The sequence below is a fragment of the Nelumbo lutea genome, chromosome 3 (genome assembly GCF_056320005.1).
Source record: "Nelumbo lutea isolate HS-2025 chromosome 3, American lotus-T2T, whole genome shotgun sequence".
Lineage (NCBI taxonomy): Eukaryota > Viridiplantae > Streptophyta > Magnoliopsida > Proteales > Nelumbonaceae > Nelumbo > Nelumbo lutea.
In genome coordinates, this window is record NC_142686.1 from 84,021,106 (window position 1) to 84,041,634 (window position 20,529).

General features: G+C 36.3%; 2 non-coding genes across 2 annotated transcripts; both read right to left on the minus strand.

The window, feature by feature from the left end:
* Positions 1 to 15,596: 15,596 nt before the first annotated feature.
* On the minus strand, positions 15,597 to 15,703 carry LOC148866140 (small nucleolar RNA R71). The gene has a single exon (XR_016112072.1). It is a non-coding gene; the product is annotated as a small nucleolar RNA R71 (small nucleolar RNA).
* Positions 15,704 to 20,105: 4,402 nt separating this feature from the next.
* On the minus strand, positions 20,106 to 20,212 carry LOC148866141 (small nucleolar RNA R71). Its single transcript, XR_016112139.1, has one exon. It is a non-coding gene; the product is annotated as a small nucleolar RNA R71 (small nucleolar RNA).
* Positions 20,213 to 20,529: the final 317 nt, after the last annotated feature.

A 20,529-nucleotide genomic window follows, 5' to 3' on the forward strand; every position in this document is an offset into this window, starting at 1 on the left:
TACTTGGCATATCAAAGACAGCTCAATCCGACACCTAGTGTAGTATCATAATCGAGTCTAGGGGTCAGGTGTAACATTCCAGTTTTGCCCATCAATCTCCAAGTTCCAGGGCAATATTGGAATTCTGCTCCGGTTCAGGGTTTCAAGAAAACCCAGACTGCATATACCTCAGGTCTCATCCTGGCAACTGAGACAAGCCACCCCAACCAACTTGGCAGGATAAATCTCCCCAGATCTATCCAACGGCTGTGAATATTCTAAAGTAACACAAGTCTCATATGTGTCCAGTTTAAGGGTATTACACAGAAACACACCACAATAACATGAATCAAATATGTACTTTATTTATTTACAATAAATGTAATAATGTACATCATTCTGATTGGAGCTAAGGGCATACACTGTCTAATAGCTTAGAGAGAGGAGTGCCTAACACCTTTCCTCTCCCAATCCTTCAAACCCAAGATCTCTTGGTTAAGTGCTCTTCTCAGTTAAGGACGGAGTCACTATCAAAGGCTCAATTCGAATCTTTCCAAACCCGAAAATGGGGGCCCATTTCCTCTAAAAAAATGGGTGGCGACTCCATCTCTTTGAGCTGGCCATGAGTTTCCCAGAGCTCACAACACTTTTTCAAGTTCCACCTCCATCATTTACATTTGGTGAACTATCAATTGAGGTATCATGTCCTTCTTTGTCTTGTAGTTTGTCTTCTACATCTTAGCTAATGATGCACACCTCCAAAGAATAATCATTCAAGTTGCTCATATTCTTGTCTAGAACTCATTTATTTGTAGAAAAACAAGACTCTAATGCAACTATTGGCACTGGAGGGATATAAAGAACTAGATATTTTTTTTTTCACTTTCTCTCCACCATGTCTAGAACTCATTTATTTACGAACTTGATGAAGAGGTGGAAGTTGATTGTTGCCTATAAAACCTTAACTTTGAGATTCATGCATTTGAAATAATAAAGCATTAACTTCATCTTTTTTGTTCCAATTTGAGTTATCATATTTATATGATAAAGATCGAGTAAAACATCTACTCCTTTTTTTTAATTCTAGAATCAAAATTGTAGATAAACAATATAAAAGAGAAATATTTTCCTGATATTATTAAATTTTTTTCCATAATTTAACAATTTCTTGATATTGTGGAATGACTCTATATTTAAAAAAGTATCACTAATTATAAATAATCTATTAACTAATACACATGAAATAGAATAATAAACTCCTAAAAATAAATTAGTTGCACCATAGAAGGTTTGTAAAAAATCTTTTATACAAATGAAATAGGGTAATACACATGAATATGCATAAAATCTTTTATACACTTGAAGTATGATAATCATTTGTCATTTTTTCATTATAAAAGCTTGTTAAAAGATTTTTATATGATAAACAATTTTCTAATAGAGAATATGTTGAATTCTACCAATGTTGTACATCTACTACAAATCTTTTATATTCTTTTTCCATATAGGTGACAAAAATTTTTAAATTCTTTTCTAATTCTGAAGTTCTAATATACATAATACAATTTCTAATTTTATTAATATGGGGTGAAATAAATTCTAGGGAAAATTGCATATTAGTACCCCGTACTTTGGGCCCAGTCTCACTTTGGTCCCCGAATTTCAAAACGTGTCAATCTATTACATAAACTCCCAAAACATGCCAACTTAGTACCTACAATTAACCAGATGTTAATTGGCACATAAAAAGACAAAAATGTCATTTAGGTCTCATAATTTATTTATCAACCATCCAAGTGCCCTTCTCTTGAGAAATCTAAACCATTTCTCTTCTTCTCTCTTTCTTTGATCTCTGTTTCTCAACTAATGCTGAATCTATTAAAGTGGTGGCTCCAAAAGCCTTTGTAGCATGTATTAGGAACATCTCCATACTTGTATGTTTTTAATTTTAATCATGCGACCCTCAGAAAGAACAAGCTTAAGAGCTTCACTCACCTAATGCAGATCAGCTTCCGACCTAAAAGCTCTTCATAAGCCAATGGCAGATCTAATAATGCCAATTATCCACCCATTTTCTAGTAGATTATTCAAGGACCAGTAGGCTTGCAAGGTTGTATGTCATTGTTGGGATCATCTCATGACAAGTAGTGGAGCTGAAGAAGAGGCTGATGAAGCCATGGTCCTTAAACAATATAGGAAATTTCTCCTTTTTTTGAATTTTTTATTTTTTTATTCTATGTCATCTTTTAAATAACCAATGAGATGTTGTCCTTCCCCATAAAAAATTACCTAAAATCTCTCTCTCTCTCTCTCTCTCTCTCTCTCTCTCTCTCTCTCTCTCTCATGTTCCCAATAACCTAAATAATTTCCACTCCTAAAATTTCCCCTAAACCACCTCCCCCACTATCCCCCACTTTCTCTTGATTAAATTATCTCTAATTTACTAGATAGTATCTCTACTAAGTTATCCCTAATTCCTATTTATCCTCTCCCCCACATTTTATCTATATCTATCTAAAGAAAGTTTGAATTAAATAAATTAATAATTATTTAAATATTCTAACAAAATAATATAATAACTAAAATATTCATTAAAAACACAAAAAATTACGATAGATTTAATAATATTCATATTATTAATAATTTCATATTTTTACAAAATTAAACACGAAATTATGTACTAACAATATAAATTATGATTTTCTATATTATTCAATTTAAATATTATTCAAAAACAAAAATGTAACATTAAAAAATAAAATATTATTTAAATATTACAATAACTAAACATATTAAATAAAAAATATTAAAAATAGATAAATATTTATATAACAAAATATTTAATATTATATAATAACATTAAAATAAATAAAATTCAAATAATAAAAATGGATATTTTATATATTATTTAAATATTTAAATAACTAAATATTTTAAACAACGAAATATTTAACATAACTAGATTTAAAATCTTTAAAATAACGAAATTATGTAATAATAGTATAAATTATAATTTTATGGATAATTAAATTCAATAAATAATTAATATTTTAAAATTTAAATAATATTATTGTTTAAATAACTATATAATATTGTAGATAAGTAATTTCAATTATATTAATTAATAATTCTAGAGAATAATGTTCAAAATAATTAATATTTATTAATAATAGTTTTAAAATCTTAATCAATATTTATGTATACTATAATTAATATTTATTTTATTTTCACTAAAAATTTATTATTTTTGTAATAAATATATTTTCAATAATTATGTATAAATCTAATTTTTGTTTTGTTATTTACCAGAAAATTTTCAATAACTATTGGAGATTAAACTACTGTTATTTAGCTCTTTAATTTAATTTATTTATAATTTATTGATTACTATTTATTAGATATCAAACTATTACTTGAGATTACACTATTTATTCACTAATTTAATATATTTTTATTATTTATTGTATTTTCATTTTCAATATATTTTCAATAATTGTGTATTTTCACTATAAATGTTAGTAACTATTGGAGATTAAACTATTATTATTTATTATAGGTTAGACCATTAATTTAGCTGAAATTAGGAGTGCTCAAGGGTTGGTTTGGTTCGATTATAGGCTATTTGGCCAACCAAATCGACCTGGTCAGGTTGGGAGTTGGTCACCCAAAACTGAATGACCATTAGTGAAAATCGACCAACTTGGGTTGTATCAGTTTGAGTTGATTTTCGATTTGGTCAGTTGGTTCAAAAGATTTAAAACTTAAATTAAAAAATTATGGTGGTACTATTAAAAAATAAATATAAAAATTTAATTTATGTTATAAAATATTATAGACTAAGAAATATGGGAATTTTCCTACTTTTCCATATTAAAAAAACTATATTTGAAATATAAAATATTAATATATATCTACGGTCAGGTTGTTCAATTTTGGTTGGTTTACAAATGTGAAAGTGAAACTAATCCAAAGCTGACTGAAAATACTAGAAAACTGACCAAGTCGAGTTGAGTTGGTTGGGTTGGCCAGTTTCATTAATTATTAAAAATTATTTATTTAAAATATAAATAATTATTAATTATTTAAAAAGTTAAAAATATAAAATAATTGTATACTCTTGTATGTTTATATTGTTTAGCTTTCACTTAAAAAATTCCGTGCACCGCACGGGCTGACACTAGTAGATGATTGTAAAGATGAAGATTTGGGCGTGGTGGGATCTCTAGTAGATAGGACAATGACTTGATGCAGAAAATGATCGTGCAAGGCTTATGCTATAACTATCCTTGTTCTTGTTGGTTGATCTAAGGGAGCACCCATTCTTTGATCATATTTGAGTGGAGCAGCTTAGCTACTACGCGGCTGTTTGGCATCGTTGCCATTTCCAGGAGCAACGGTGCTACATCAGTGCCACATCGGAAAAAAATGGTGCTCCAGGAGATGGGCATTTGTTTGGAACCATTTTTCCATAAAAAATGGTACTCCAAGCCACGCCTCAGAAATCGGGAAGTCATGGCTTGGAGCATCCTGGAGCTGCAGCTCGTTTTTGCCAATAGGGCAGTGATGTGGCAATGAATAATGGGTACCAGTGCTAAAAATGTTTCCTGAAGCATTAGTACCAAACAGAAAAATTTGCTCAAAGAAATGTCCTACCTAGTAGCAACCATTCCAAACAAAAATAAAGGCACCATTTTCTGAGAAAATGGTGCTGCAATTACAGCATCGATGCAAAACATATACTATGTTGCTTGCATTTTTGAGTTAAAGAATCAGATCCCAGTTGTCGCGTTGAAGCAGGAACTGATGAAGTAGAGCTTGTTTGAGAGAGTTGTAAGATTAGGAAATTGGAAGCGACCAAAAGGCATACCCAAGACAATCTTGTATGATTTCTTGGTGGAGCCAATGGTTCACGGCCCAAGAATAAACAAGATAAATTTTATCAGGAAAATCCATAGTTTTGATATTGCCAATACCTATGACCATGCACAAGTTAAATAAATAGAGATTTGATAAGGATGTAGGTCGATGGTTGAGTCCATCATCCATGCTGTATTTATAATGTAATAAATCGTACATGTACAAGGAGTCCACCGCAGATGGATTACAAGGATAAGAGATAAGTCAGATGAAAGTAGGATAATTGTTATCCAATTGGGAGAGTCCACCGATCTGGGTAAGCTTCAATAGTACACGTACGTTGAGAGACTTCTCTTCAAAACGCCCCCTCAAATGCCATGTGCATCAAGGGAATAAATCTTGTTACGGAGAGAGAGAAAACAACCACCACTAAGGGGCTTAGTCAATTTGTCAGCAACCTAGTCTCCTGATGAGATAAACTGAATGCATAGTCGTCAAGCAAGAACGAAGTCATGTAGAAAATGGAAATCAACCTCGACATGACGAGTTCGTGCTCGAAAAATTGGATTTGTTGAAAGGTAGGTCACACCAATATTACAACACCAGATAGTGGGAGGTGCAAAGAGGACTACCAAGATAACGAAGAGAGAATCACCTTAGTTGTTGCTGTTGCACATGAACGAAACTTTGATTCTATACTAGAATAGGCAACTTTGTCTTGCTTACATGAGCTCCATGCTATCAAATTTTGACCCAAGTATATTGCAAAACCTCTTGTAGAGTGCCGATCATCGGGACAGCCGGCCCAGTCAACGTTAGAATAAGCATGAAGGGAGAGAGAGGATGATCCTTGAAATAAACATAGCCCATGCATGATGGTGTTTTTAAGATAACGTAGTCCTTTTTAACAGCCCCCCAATGTTCATCAGTTATAGATTCAAGGAACTAAGAAACTTGATAGCTGCAAAAGAGATATCTGATCATGTAATGGCTACATATTGTAATGCACCGGCGATGCTTTTGTACTTGGTGTGATTAGAGAGAGTGTGACCGCTGTATTTGGAGAGCTTGGTACTGGCTGCCATAGGAGAGGAGATGGGTTTATCTATATTCATGTGGGCACATTGGATCAGATCACAGATGTAGCAATGCTGGTTGAGAGTAATACCATGAGAGTGACGAACAAACTCAATACCAAGGAAGAACTTAGCAGGCCCGAGATCTTTGAGAGAAAATGATGTGAGAGTTCCTTAATACAACTACTAATGGTGGCTTTGGAATTCCTGATGAGTAGAACATCATGCACATAAATCAGCAGATAAAGTGTGATGGAGTTCAAACAGTAGACAAATAAGGAGGTATCGGTTGCAGATGACCAGAAACCCATCTGGACTAGCTGATTGGTCAGTCGAGAATACCAAGCTAGTTTGAAAACATGATCGGGTTTGTAAGGATCCTCGAAGCCCTTGGTTGTCTGACATAGATGTCTTCTTGAAGTTCATCGTTGAGGAAAGCATTGTCAAAATCAATCTAATGAATACACTAGTTCTGAGAAGCTGCCAAGTAGAGAATGGTATGGATGATTACTGGTTTCCCTACCGAATTGAAGGTACGATGGAATCGGCACTGGGAACTTGAGTTAAGCCTTGCTTGACAAGACAAGCTTTGTAGCAGTCAATAGTACCATCAGCCTTTCTTTTAATTTTATAGATCCATTTTGTACTGACCACGTGCATATCTGAAGAACATGGCACAAGACTCCAAGTACCATTGTTAATAAGAGCATTAAACTCTTTGGTCATAGCATCATGCCAATGAGTCGATTCTGTGACTTTGGAAAAGCTGGAAGGTTCCACATCATCATCATGTAGTTGGGCTAGTAAGGACTGAGGCAAGGGATACCTGGTAGTAAGATGAGTGTGGGGCGGCAAGGAGACATCCATGGACTGAGTAACCATAGAGTGTTACCGATTATGGTTATCAGATGCTGGAGGTGGGAGAGTGGGCACATCACGAAGAACATCTTGTAAGGGACACATCTCGCGTGGACCAACCTCTAGAGAAGATGAGGCATCTAGTGATAATGCCAGACTAGACTGGTCGGACGCTGATGAGGAAGAACTTGTCAACATCTACTAAATAGATGAACCTACCGGAGGTGGTGATGGAGGTGCCACGGATTCATTGGTGTCAGGACCAGATTTGGATGAACTAGGTGGGTACAGATATACTCCAGTCGACGAGGTTGAAAAATATGAAGTAACTAGTGTTATCCCCAAAAACAAGTGTTCATCAAAGATCACATGTCATGAAACATATTCTTGTCCAGTGGAGGGATGTAGGCACCAGTAACCTTTGTGCTTGTAAATGCATTGCTTCGAGTGGTAATCAAATTTGTGCCAATTATATGGTCGAAGCATCAGATAGCAAGCACACCCAAAGACTTCGAGCAATCTATAGTTTGGAGGAGAGATAAGGAGAACCTTGTAGGGAGACTTCCTAGTTAATGTGCTGGTCAGAAGTTGGTTAATAAAGTAGATTGCAGTAAGGGAAACATCAACCTAGAAGGAAAAGGGGAGTGACAAGGAGGCTAGTAGAGACTGAAAGAATGGTAAAATCCATCATATGGATGCCAAAAAGTGTGCGGAATGGGAGGGAAAATTTCAAAAAGTTCTTACCTTTCTTTCAACTGGGAATCACATTCCCTAAATTTAGAATACAGTATTGAAGGATCTAACTTGAACCAAAACCAAACTAGATCTGAACCAAAAGAGAAGGTAAGGGATATACCTGATCCGGAGAAACAGTCTCTCCCAATGTCGGTGTTCACACCCAAAGAAACTTTCAAGAACCGCTTCCACTGAAAATGACACAGTGATGATGGAGCAGAACTAGCAATGTTCGTCCCACGAACCAGGTCCTTCTGAAGAACTTGATGGAAGCAATAGCACTACACATGATCAGTCTTGCAAAGACTGATATCAAGAAGCTTTCTTGATCTTTTCCCTCACAAAGATGTCAAACTAGTAGTAGATGGCGGCGGCTACTGGAGGAGAAGACTAGAGAAGAAGGTAGCGAACTGCTTTCTCCTCTCTAGGGCTTCTCTGAGATCCAATCTCTAGTTTGCAGTGTTCTCTGCGAATTCCCTTAAGGTTCAAATTCTTGTAATTTCAATTAGGGTTTCTCCTCTTTCTTTCTTAGTGATTAAGAAACCTTCTAATCCCATTAGGAGTTATCCTAATCCAAACCTATATTTGGATAAGAGTCTTCTTAATCCTATCTATAGATTAGATCAGCACACTCTTGATCTTATCAAGAGGTTACAGTATTCAAATCTTAATTTGAATTTGTCTCCATGAGTGGATAGGGTTAAGACCCAATCCTTTTGGCTTGACCTAATCTCAGATCCACCCCTTTAAGTGACTGATCAAATCAGCCCAGATCGAAATGGGCTTTAGGCCCAATATGTATCAAGTGCTCAATAGGCTTCCAAACTGCTACCTAGTTGGGCTTCTTTGTATGGTGTGGGACCCAATCATTGATCTACACATCAGCCACATGGGTTCGGCCCAACCTCTGTTACAAGGCCTAGCCGAATTCACTAGAAGACCTAGTGAAACCCTTGAGCCCATTACATGGACTCTATGGGCCCAACACTTACACTAAGTGGTCCCTACGCCAAGCCATCTTATAAAAACCTAGGGACTATGGGCAGATGCAAGATTAGCCCATCAAGTATAACCCTAAATGGCCTTACACTTAACCTCTCAGCCCATAATGATCAAACACTGCTCGACAAGAGAGGACCTCTCCCTCGGCTACAAGGAACAGTGCTGCACTCTCTGCTCACATGGATCCCAGGAATTAAAAACATTTGCAAACATTTTGAAATTGTATATATATATATATATATAAATTTTGCAAAACAAAATTCAAACAATTGAAATCAACTGCCGGCAGTTTGGTTTCCATCAGAGAGAGTGCATCCCCGATCATTACCTTTGTCTAACAAAGGGGATGATCCTGTCACTATGATCACCAACTCAGATGAATTCTCAAACTGTCCCAACATACCCAGGTTTTGACTCCCACTAAGGATCTCAGTGATTAGCATATCAAAGACAGCCCAATCCGACACCTAGTGCAGTATCATAATCGAGTCTAAGGGTCAATTGTAACTTTCCAGTTTTGCCCATCAATCTCCAAGGTCCAGGGCAATACTAGAAATCTAGTCCGGTTCAAAGATTCAAGTAATCCTACACTACATGCACCTTGGGTCTCACCCTGGCGGCTGAGACAGAGCACCCCAACAATTGGCAGCACACCAGTGTCAGCCTTGGCAGGATAAATCTCCCCAGACTTATCTAATGGCTGTGAACATTCTAAACTAACACAAGTCTCATTAAGTGTCCAGTTTAAGGATCTTACACAGAAACATACCGCACAACATGAATCAAACATGCACTTTATTAATTTGTACTAAATGTCTAAAGTACATAAAATTGGTTGGAGCTAAGGGCATACAAAACTATCTAACAGCTCCCACTTGCACTTAGGTCCAATCTGGTACAAGTTAGAGTCCCATGCTTTCCACATGTTTCTCAGACTCTTTCAGTGTGAGTGGCTTAGTCAATGGGTCTGCCACATTAACCGTTGATGCTACCCTCTGAATTAGGACGTCCCCTCTGCCAATAATATCCTATAGTACATGGTACTTCTCTTGATGTGCTTTGACTTCAAGTGTGCTTGAGGCTCCTTAGCCTGGGCGATCGCTCCATTGTTGTTACACAACAACGGAATGAGTGATGTGCTGGATGGAACCACTCCTAATTCGTGAATGAACTTTTCCATCCACACGGCTTCTTTGGCAGCTTCACTTGCAGCATTGTACTCGACTTTAGTCATGGAGTCTGCTGTGGACCCCTGTTTATTGCTTTTCCAGCAAATAGAACACGATCCTATCATGAAAACATACCCAGATGTAGACTTTCTATCATCTAGATCCAACTAGAAATCGGCATCAGTATACCCTTGAATTCATAGTGAACTACCATCGAATACCAAACAAAACTCTTTTGTCCTTCGAAGGTATTTGAGTATGTTCTTCACAGCAGTCCAATGCTCCTGCCCTGGGTTGGCCTGGAACCTACTTACTACACTCACCGCCTAAGCAATGTCAGGGAGAGTGCACAGTATGGCATACATGATGCTCCCTATGGCTGAAACATAGGGAATGTCTTTCATGCCCTCAATCTCCTCAAAAGTCTTGGGAGGCATCTTCTTGGAGAGAGTGACTCCATGCCTGAAAGGAATGTTTCCTTTCTTGGAGTTCTCCATGTTGTACCTTTTGACAATTTTGTCTATGTAAGCAGCTTAGGATAATCCTATTATCTGCTTCAATCTATCTCTATAGAGTTGAAGACCCAATATATAGGAGGCTTCTACAAGATCTTTCATGGAGAATTGTTGCAAAAGCCACACCTTGACCGAAGTCAACATTCCTACGTCATTCCCAATGAGTAGGATATCGTCCACATATAACACCAAGAAGGTGACCTTATCCCCATTGGACTTCCTATAAACATAGGGCTTATCCGGATTCTACTAAAAGTCAAACGATTTGACGACAGAGTCAAAATAGATGTTCCTATTCCTAGAAGCTTGCTTAAGTCCATATATGGATCTATTAAGTTTACATACCATGTGTTCCTGACTAGCAACAATGAAGCCTTACGGCTGCTGCATGTAGATATCTTCACTAAGATCTCCATTCAGGAACGTGGTTTTGACATCCATTTGCCAAATCTCATAGTTATGGTATGCTGCTACAGCTAGCAGGATCCTAATGGATTTAAGCATGGCCAGGGTGAAAAAGGTTTCCTCATAGTCGATGCCCTCTTTCTGAGTATACCCTTTCGCCACCAAACAAGCTTTGTAGGTCTCAATCTTGCCATTGGGGCCCTTCTTCCTCTTATAGATCCATTTGCAACCAATTACTTTTACCTCGAAGGGCGGATCTACTAGAGTCCAGACTCCATTGGCCTCCATTGAGTCCATCTTGGCTCTCATGGCCTCCACCCACTTCTAGGAATCTATGTCCAACATAGCTTCCGCATAAGTCATGGGATCCTCCTCACTAGTCAAGGCTTCCACCAGATAACTATCCTAGTCATAACCATAACGGACTGGTGTCCTGGATACCTAGGTGGATCTTCTAGGTTGGTCACTACCTGGAACTTGTGGGACATCTCCCACTGCTCCTGAGTTCTCCTCATCAAAAACTATTTCCTGACAATGGGTGTCCAGGAAGTAATCAGTCTCTAAGAGCTGGGCATTTTGACTATAGAACGCTTTCTGCTCACTTGGGTCATAGAATAGATAACCCACTGAATCCTTTGGATAGCCTACAAATAGGCAGTGGCTGGTCTTGGATTCCAACTTGTCCGCACTCATTCTTTTAACGTGCGCAGGACAACCCAAATCTTCAAGTGTCTGACACTTGGTCTCTTTCCAGTCCAAAGTTCATATGGAGTTTTCGAAACCGATTTGATTGGAACCCGATTCAGCACGTAGATAGCAGTTTCTAATGCATATCCCCAAAAGGATGTGGGTAATTCTGAGCGCATGAGAAGTGATTGGACCATGTCTAACAAGGTCTTATTCCTCCTCTCTAAAACACCATTATGCTGTGGTGTAGTAGGAGGAGCTAACTGTGATATTATCCTAATGGCCTTCAAGTAGTCCCTGAATTTGTTAGAGAGATACTCGCCACTTCAATCTGATCGAAGGGCCTTAATTTCTCTCCCTAACTGTTTCTCGACTTCTTGTCTGAAGTCTTTGAACTTTTCAAAGGATTCAGACTTATGTCTCATTAGGTACACGTAACCATACTGAGAATAATCATCAATAAAGGTGATGAAATACACATGTTGGTTACGAGTCCTAACACTCAGGGGACCACATACATCAGTATATATAATGTCAAGCATGCCTGTACATCTTTCAGGCTTACCATTAAATGTCCATTTTATCATCTTACCTCGGAGGCAAGGCTCACAAGTGGGTAGATCTTCTACTGTTAGAAAATCTAAAGGACCATCCTTTACCAGCCTTGTGATTCGGTCAATACTGATATGGCCAAGTCGATAATGCCACAGGCACATGGGACTAACTATATCACGAGTCCCTTTTTCAGGGTTGTTGATGTGAATAAAAATTACCATATTTTGATCACTAAATATTCATTCTTTTACACTTAATGAACACTTAAATGGACTCATTACTCTTGTATTTCGATTTAGGGCAAACAAGAAGGTGTCAAGAGAAAAACAAGGCTAATCGGATGATTTTGCACATTTTTAGCACCATTCAGTAATCTGGGCATAACTCTCACATCCAGACTCTGATTGAGATGATTCAAGATGCACCTGAAAGCAAGGGAGAAATACATAACATTCATTTTTTGGGTTTTGAAAGATTCGATCTACATCGAGGTCAAAATCAGGCCCAAATTCGAAGCAAATTCGTAGAGACGCCCAGCCCACAACTGATGCCCAATTCGCAGAAAAGCCTTGTAGCAGCCCAATTTATTAAAAAACCCAACTCGAATTCAAGAATAAAGAGTCTTATCAGATTTAAATTTCAAATGTCATTCTTAAAAGATAAAGAAGATTGAGATTACTAGATAAGAGATAGGATAGGATTAGATCAAAACTAATTAGGACTTTCTATTAGTGGGAGCCCCTCCTCCTAGACCTATATAAAGGGGGGGGGGGACTAGCTTTAGGCATCAACAAATCCATCTTGGAAGCAAAGAAAAAAGGAGAAAAAGAGGAAGGCGGTGGCAAGGAGAGGACAAGCTCATAGATCTTAGCTTCAAGGGCGACATCATGAGCCCTTGAAATTGCGACTTTCCATTGAAACACCTCCGGATCACACGAAACTCCTCCCATCTATTGTGTAGGCCCCTATTCTTGATTTAAACCCACCCATTATGGATGAGAGGGGAAAACATCGGAAGTTGCAACTACAAGACATGGAGGGTCCGTTTTATGATTAAAAACATGGAAGTTTGTTTTTCTTTTTTTTCAGTTCTTGTTTTTATAGTTAAGTTATTTCCACATTTTCTTTTTACCTTACATTGAAGACAATACGTAGACTAAGTGTGTGGGGGGGGGGGAGAGTATAGGATTTTATTTCAGTTCAAAAAAAATAAAAAAGACTCAACTCTTTTAGAATCAACTGAAACAATATTTTGGGAAAATTCTTGTGGACCTAGTAATGAGGTACAATTAAGAAGTACATGACCTATCTAAAGCCATTTCCAGTTAAGCTGATTCTAAATTCAGGTTTAAGTAAATAGGATAAATATTTTTGGTAGGATGGAGCATAAAATGCACCTCCAGACAATTAATTCAATAGTAGGATGGAGCATAAAATGCACCTACTAGCCAGCAATTCAAATAATAGGATGGAGCATAAAATGCATCAACTAACCAAGTAATCCTAAAAGTGGGATGGAGCATAAAATGCACTAACTTTTACCAAGGAGAGAAAAAGAAAAAAGAAGAAAAAGAGAGAGAGAGAGAGAGAGAGGAGATAAAAATGTTTTCCCTAGTTTACTACCTGTTTGTAGTAGCAAAAGTTGGATTGACTGATGAAAGAGTCGTGTATGACTTGGTTGTGTTGATTTAACGGTTTGCAATAGTTAACCTAGAATATTTGTGAAGAAAGATGAAGGAGAGTCAAGTTTAAAAAAAATCGATAGGATAGTTAGTTTGTTCTTTTATTTTGTCTTGCCCGAGGATGGGCAAAGCTTAAGTGTGAGGGGATCTGATGTGAATAAAATTTACCATATTTTTATCCCTAAATATTCATTCCTTTACACTTAATTAATATTTAAATGGACTCATTACTCTTGTATTTCTATTCAGGGCAAGCAAAAAGGCGTCAGGAGAAAAACAAGGCTAATCGGATGATTTTGCACAGTTTTGGCACTGTTTAGTAATCTAGGAATAACTCTCACATATCGAATCCGATTGAGATGATTCAAGATGCACCGGAAAGATAAGGGATAAATACAGAACTTTCATGTTTTGGGTTTTGATAGATTCGATATACATCAAGGTCAAAATCGGGTCAAAGTCGAAACAATCCGTAGAGAAGCCCAATTAACAACTGAAGCCCAAATCGTAGAAAAGCCTTATAGCAGCCCAATTTATTAAAGAAGCCCAACTCGAATTCAAGAATAAAGAGCCTTATTACATTTAAATTTCAAATGTCATTCTGGAAAGATAAAGAAAATTGAGATTACTAGATAAGAGATAGAATATGATTAGATCAAAACTAATTAGGACTTTCTATTTTTTGGAGCCCCTCCTCCTAGACCAATATAAAGGGGGGGGGGGGGGACTACCTTTAGGCATCAACCAATCCATCTTGGAAGCAAAGCAAGAAGGAGAAAAAGAGGAAGGCAGCGGCAAGGAGAAGACAAGCTCATAGATCTCAGCTTCAAGGGCGACATCATGAGTTCTTTCTTACCCCTTGTTTGTTTTATTTCCTTTATCATGAATTAATTTATTTATAGCTAAGGCTGTGGAAATCCTAACCATGACAATGGATTGATTTTTATTATGATTTATCAAAAATTGTTATTTTCATATTGTCTCTGAGTTATTATGCATAATGCGATTAGGAGTTTGATCACCTCTTAATTGATTGGGTTAATATGAATGGATCGAGAGAGGAATTCATATAGTGGACTAAATAGTTCATAGTGTGAATTGAATGGTATATAGGAATATATATACATGATTCATCTGATGACATAGGTTTTTCATAGAATTTACTGCATCTCTATCATGAGAATTATAGTCGAGAGATCGAAGGGTTACTTAATAGAGGTAGATTTGATATATCCTGAGAGGGAATATTAAATAAATTTGGAAAAAATTCAGCTTATGAAAATAATAACTTATCTTGGTTAATCTAATAAATTGATATCCATTGGAAGGGTCAGATGAACCAATAGTCCTAACGCTTCCAACTAGATCATTGCAAGTTTTGTCATTAATTGACTTTGTTTTTATTCTTTCTTTTTCTATATTTTCAGTAGTTCCTATTGTTAGAATTCGGTTTGCCAAATAATTAAGGAAGGCTATAGTTCTAATACTTATTTTGTTAAATCCTCGTGGGAACAATATCTTTATACTACTTGATAACTAGTGCACTTGTTAGGGTTATATAATTATAGCTATCAAGTTTTTGGCGCCGCTGCCGGCGATTTAATCCTAAAATTATATTAGAACTTGTTAACCTTGGTTAATTTGGATTTTTTTCTTTTATCATTATTTATTCAAATTCTTGCTTAGTATATGACACGCACAAGAGGAGAAGAGCTTGCAGAATTTGATCCTGAGAGAGAGAGAACCCTCCGCATACTGCAAAGAGATGAGAAAAGTAAAGAAAGAGAAACGGTTGAAAAGGGTGAACCAAAAGAAGAACAGATGGCGGTCAAAGCAAATCGAACCCTTTTTGACTATGCCTATCCAACAATTGATGGGGCTACTTCTAGCATTTGCAAACCAACAATCCAAGCCAATAATTTCAAGATCTAGCCTGCGATCATCAAAATGATCCAAACGAGTATTTAGTTTAGTGGGTTGCCAAATGATGATCCTATTAGGCTTAGGTTTTTCCCATTCTCATTATGTGCTAAATCCAAATTTTGTGCTAAGTATTTTCCTCCCTCTAAAACAGAAAAACTGATCAATGATATCACTACTTTTGTTCAACTAGAGAGGGAATCTTTGTATGAGGCATGGGAATGATTTAAAGAGATGCTTAGCAAGTGTTCTCACCATGGAATACCAGTTTGGCATCAAATTCAAACTTTTTATAATGGTATTACTCCAAATCGCTCCATTATTGATGCAGCTGTAGGAGGCACGATCATGAGGAAAACTCTAGAGGAAGCCTATGATCTAGTGGAAGAGATGGTATCGAATAACTACCAATGGAATAATGACCGAGTTGATTGAAGAGAAATGCATCATCTAGATTCTTTTTCAGCTTTATCTGCTTAGCTTGCTATTTTGAATAAAAAATTAGACAATCTTAGTATTGCAGCAATAAATATGTCATCTTGTAATCCATGTGGTCTTTGTGGCCAATTAGGACATATAAATTCTGATTGTCAGGTAGGAAGACCTTTTGCTTCACATAAAAGTGCTAATTTTGTTTTTCATGGTGGCATGGCAAATTTCAACCCTTATGCGAATATATACAGTCCAGGTTGGAGGAGTCATTCAAATTTTTCATGAAATAACAACCAAAAACAGCTACCCCGACAAGAAAAGAAGGGAAATTTGGAGGACATGATTTATAAGTTCATTAATACTGCTGAAGCAAAATTCCAAGATTACGAAACGAGATTCTTAAATCAAGAGGCATCTATTAAGAACTTAGAAGTTCAAGTGGGGCTGATTGTAAGCATGCTGTCAAAAAGAAGAGAGGGACGATTGCCTAACAATAAAGAGAAGAACCCAAGGGAGCAAGTGAATTCCATTGCTTTAAGAAGTTGAAAGACTATTGGCGAGACCCAAAATGATGATCAGAAAGCTAAAGTTGCCGATTGACAAAATGAAACCAAAGGGAGTACACCTAAATTGAATTTAGATGCTATTAAACTCCCTCTCCCTACCCTAGAACTATTTTGAAAGCTAACTTGGATAAGAAATTTGAGAAATTTTTAGAAGTGTTAAGAAAAATACATATTAAGATGATTTAGTCAAAGTGGGCCATTTTTGAAAAACTTGGATTTAGGTGCCAGTATAAATCTAATGCCATATTCTATTTTTGAAAAACTTGGATTGCATGTTCTAACATCTACTGCCATTACCCTGCAATTAGCTGATAGAAGCATTAAATATCCTAGGGGAATAGTAGAAGATGTTTTAGTCAAAGTGAGCAATTTTATTATACCTACTGACTTCATTGTGTTGGATATGAAGGAAGATAGGACAATGCCTTTGATTTTAGGGAAACCCTTTCTTGCTACTGGTAATGCTCTAATTGATGTGCAAAAATGTCTACTTACTCTTAGAATCAATGGTGAAGAAGTGGTGCTTAATGTATTTAAAACCATGAAATATCCCAACACAATTGAACATGAAATATATGCAATCGATTGCATTGATGTTTGGGCAGCTGAAATTAACGCATCTAAATTAGATGATCCTTTAGAAAGTTGCTTTCTTAATTCTTGTAAAAGCGTACAAGGCTTGGATAAAGAAATTAAGGAGGTTTTGAACGATTTGGAGGCCGATCAAGAAGAGTTCAAGCGAAGACAAGGAAAGCTTTTACCATTGGATAGACCAACCTCTACCAAGCAATTGCGACTTTCCACTGAAACACCTCCAGCTCACACGAAACTCCTCCCATGTATTGTGCAGGCCCCTATTCCTGATTTAAACCAACCCATGATGGATGAGAGGGGAAAACATCGGAAGTTGCAACTACAAGACCTGGAGGGTCCGGTTTATGATTAAAAATATGGAAGTTTGTTTTTCTTTTTTTTATCTTCTTGTTTTTATAGTTAAGTTATTTCCACTTTTTCTTTTTTCATTACATTGAAGACAATACGTAGAATAAGTGGAGGGGGGGAGTATAGGATTTTATTTCTGTTCAAAAAAAAAAAAGACTCAACTCTTTTAGAATCAATTGAAACAATATTCTGGGAAATTCTTGTAGACCTAGTAATGAGGTACAATTAAGAAGTACATGACTTATCTGAAGCCATTTCCAGTTAAGCTAGTCCCAAATTCAGGTTTAAGTAAATAGGATGAATATTTTTGGTAGGATGTAGCATAAAATGCACCTACCAGACAAGTAATTCAATAGTAGGATGGAGCATAAATGCACCTAATAGCTAGCAATTCAAACAGTAGGATGGAGCATAAAATGCACCTAGTAGCTAGCAATTCAAACAGTAGGATGGAGCATAAAATGCACTTACTAACCAAGTAATCCTAAAAGTGAGATGGAGCATAAAATGCACTCACTTCCACCAAGGAGAGAAAAAGAAAAAAAAGAGAAAAAAAAAGAAATAAATGAGAGAGAGAGAGAGGAGATAAAAATGTTTTCCCTAGTTTACTACTTGGTTTGTAGTAGAAAAAATTGGATTGACTGATGAATGAGTCGTGTATGACTTGGTTTTGTTGATTTAACGGTTTGCAATAGTTAAAGTAGAATATTTTTGAAGAAAGATGAAGGAGAGTTGAGTTTGAAAAAAATCGGTAGGATAGTTAGTTTGTTCTTGTTTTATTTTGTCTTGCCCGAGGACAGGCAAAGCTTAAGTGTGGGGGGATCTTTTGTGAATAAAAATTACCATAGTTTTATCCCTAAATATTCATTCATTTACACTTAATTAACATTTAAATGGACTCATTACTTTTGTATTTCGATTCAGGGCAAGCAAGAAGGCATCAAGAGAAAAACAATGCTAATCGGATGATTTTGCACAGTTTCGGCACTATTCAGTAATCTGGGTATAACTCTCACATCTGGACTCTGATTGAGATGATTCAAGATGCATCCGAAATATAAGGGAGAAATACACAACTTTCATGTTTTGGGTTTTGACAAATTTGGTCTGCATCGAGGTCAGAATCGGGCCCAAATTCCTAGCAAATTTGTAGAGAAGCCCTGCTCACAACTGAAGCCCAATTCGCATAAAAGCCTTGTAGCAGCCCAATTTATTAAAGAAACCCAACTTGAATTCAAGAATAAAGAGTCTTATCAGATTTAAATTTCAAATGTCATTCTGGAAAAATAAAGAAGATTGAGATTACTAGATAAGAGATAGGATATGATTAGATCAAAACTAATTAGGACTTTCTATTTTTGGGAGACCCTCCTCCTAGACCTATATAAAGGGGGGGGGGGGGGACTAGCTTTAGGCATCAACCAACTTAGAAGCAAAGCAAGAAGGAGAAAAAGAGGAAGGCAGCAGCAAGGAGAAGACAAGCTCATAGATCTCAGCTTCAAGAGCGACATCATGAGTTTTTTCTTACCCCTTGATTGTTTTATTTTCTTTATCATGCATTAATTTATTTGTAGCTAAGGCTGTGGAAATCCTAACCATAACAATGGATTGATTTTTATTGTGATTTATCATAGATTGTTATTTTCATATTGTCTATGAGTTATTATGCATAATGCGATTAGGAGTTTGATCACCTCTTAATTGATTGGGTTAATATGAATGGATCGAGAGAGGAATTCATATAGTGAACTAAATAATTCATAATGTGAATTGAATGGTATATAAGAATATATATACATGATTCATCTGATGAAACAGGTTTTTCATAGAATTTACTACATCTCTATCATGAGATGGACCAATAGTCCTAGCGCTTCCAACTAGATCATTGCAAGTTTTGTCATTAATTGCCTTTGTTTTTATTCTTTCCTTTTCTATATTTTTAGTAGTTCCTATTGTTAGAATTCGATTGTCCAAATAATTAAGAAAGGCTATGGTTCTAATATTTATTTTGTGAAATCCTCATGGGAACAATATCTTTATAATACTTGATAACTAGTGCACTTGCTAGGGTTATATAATTATAGCTATCAAGTATTTGGCGCCAGTGCCGGGGATTTAATCCTAAAATAATATTAGAACTTGTTAACATTGGTTATTTTGGATTTTTTTTCTTTTATCATTATTTATTCAAATTCTTGCTTAGTATATGGCACGCACTAGAGGAGAAGAACTTGCAGAATTTGATCTTGAGAGAGAGAGAACCCTTCGCATACTGTAAAGAGCCAACAAAAGTAAAGTAAAAGAGACATTTGAAGAGGGTAAACCAAAAGAAGAACAGATGGCAGACGAAGCAAATCGAACCTCTTTGGACTATGCTTATCCAACAATTGATGGCGCTACTTCTAGCATTTGCAAACCAACAATCTAAGCCAATAATTTCGAGATCAATCCTGCGATCATCCAAATGATCCAAACGAGTATTTAGTTCAGTGGGTTGCCAAGTGATGATCCTAATGCACATATTGTTAATTTCCTGGAAATATGCAATAAATTCAAGCATAATGGAGTTAGCGATGATGCTATTAGGCTTAGGTTTTTTCCATTCTCATTACGTGCTAGAGCTAAGATTTGGCTTAGCTCACTCCCTGCAGGAGGTATCACTACTTGGAATGTTTTGACTCAAAAATTTTTGGCTAAGTATTTTCCTCCCTCTAGAATAGCAAAATTGATCAATGATATCACTACTTTTGATCAACTAAAGAGGGAATCTTTGTATGAGTCGTTGGAACGATTTAAAGAGATGCTTAGGAAGTGTTCTCACCATGGAATATCAGTTTGGCATCAAATTCAAACTTTTTATAATGGTATTACTCTATCTAATCGCTCCATTATTGATGTATCTGTAGGAGGCACGATCATGAGGAAAACTCCAGAGAAAGCTTATGATCTAGTGGAAGAGATGGTATCGAATAGGTACCAATGGAATAATGACCGAGTTGATCGAAGGGAAGTGCATCATCTAGATTCTTTTTTAGCTTTATCTGCTCAGCTTGCTATTTTGAATAAAAAATTAGACAGTCTTAGTATTGCAGCAATAAATATGTCATCTTGTAATCCATGTGGTCTTTGTGGCCAATTACGACATA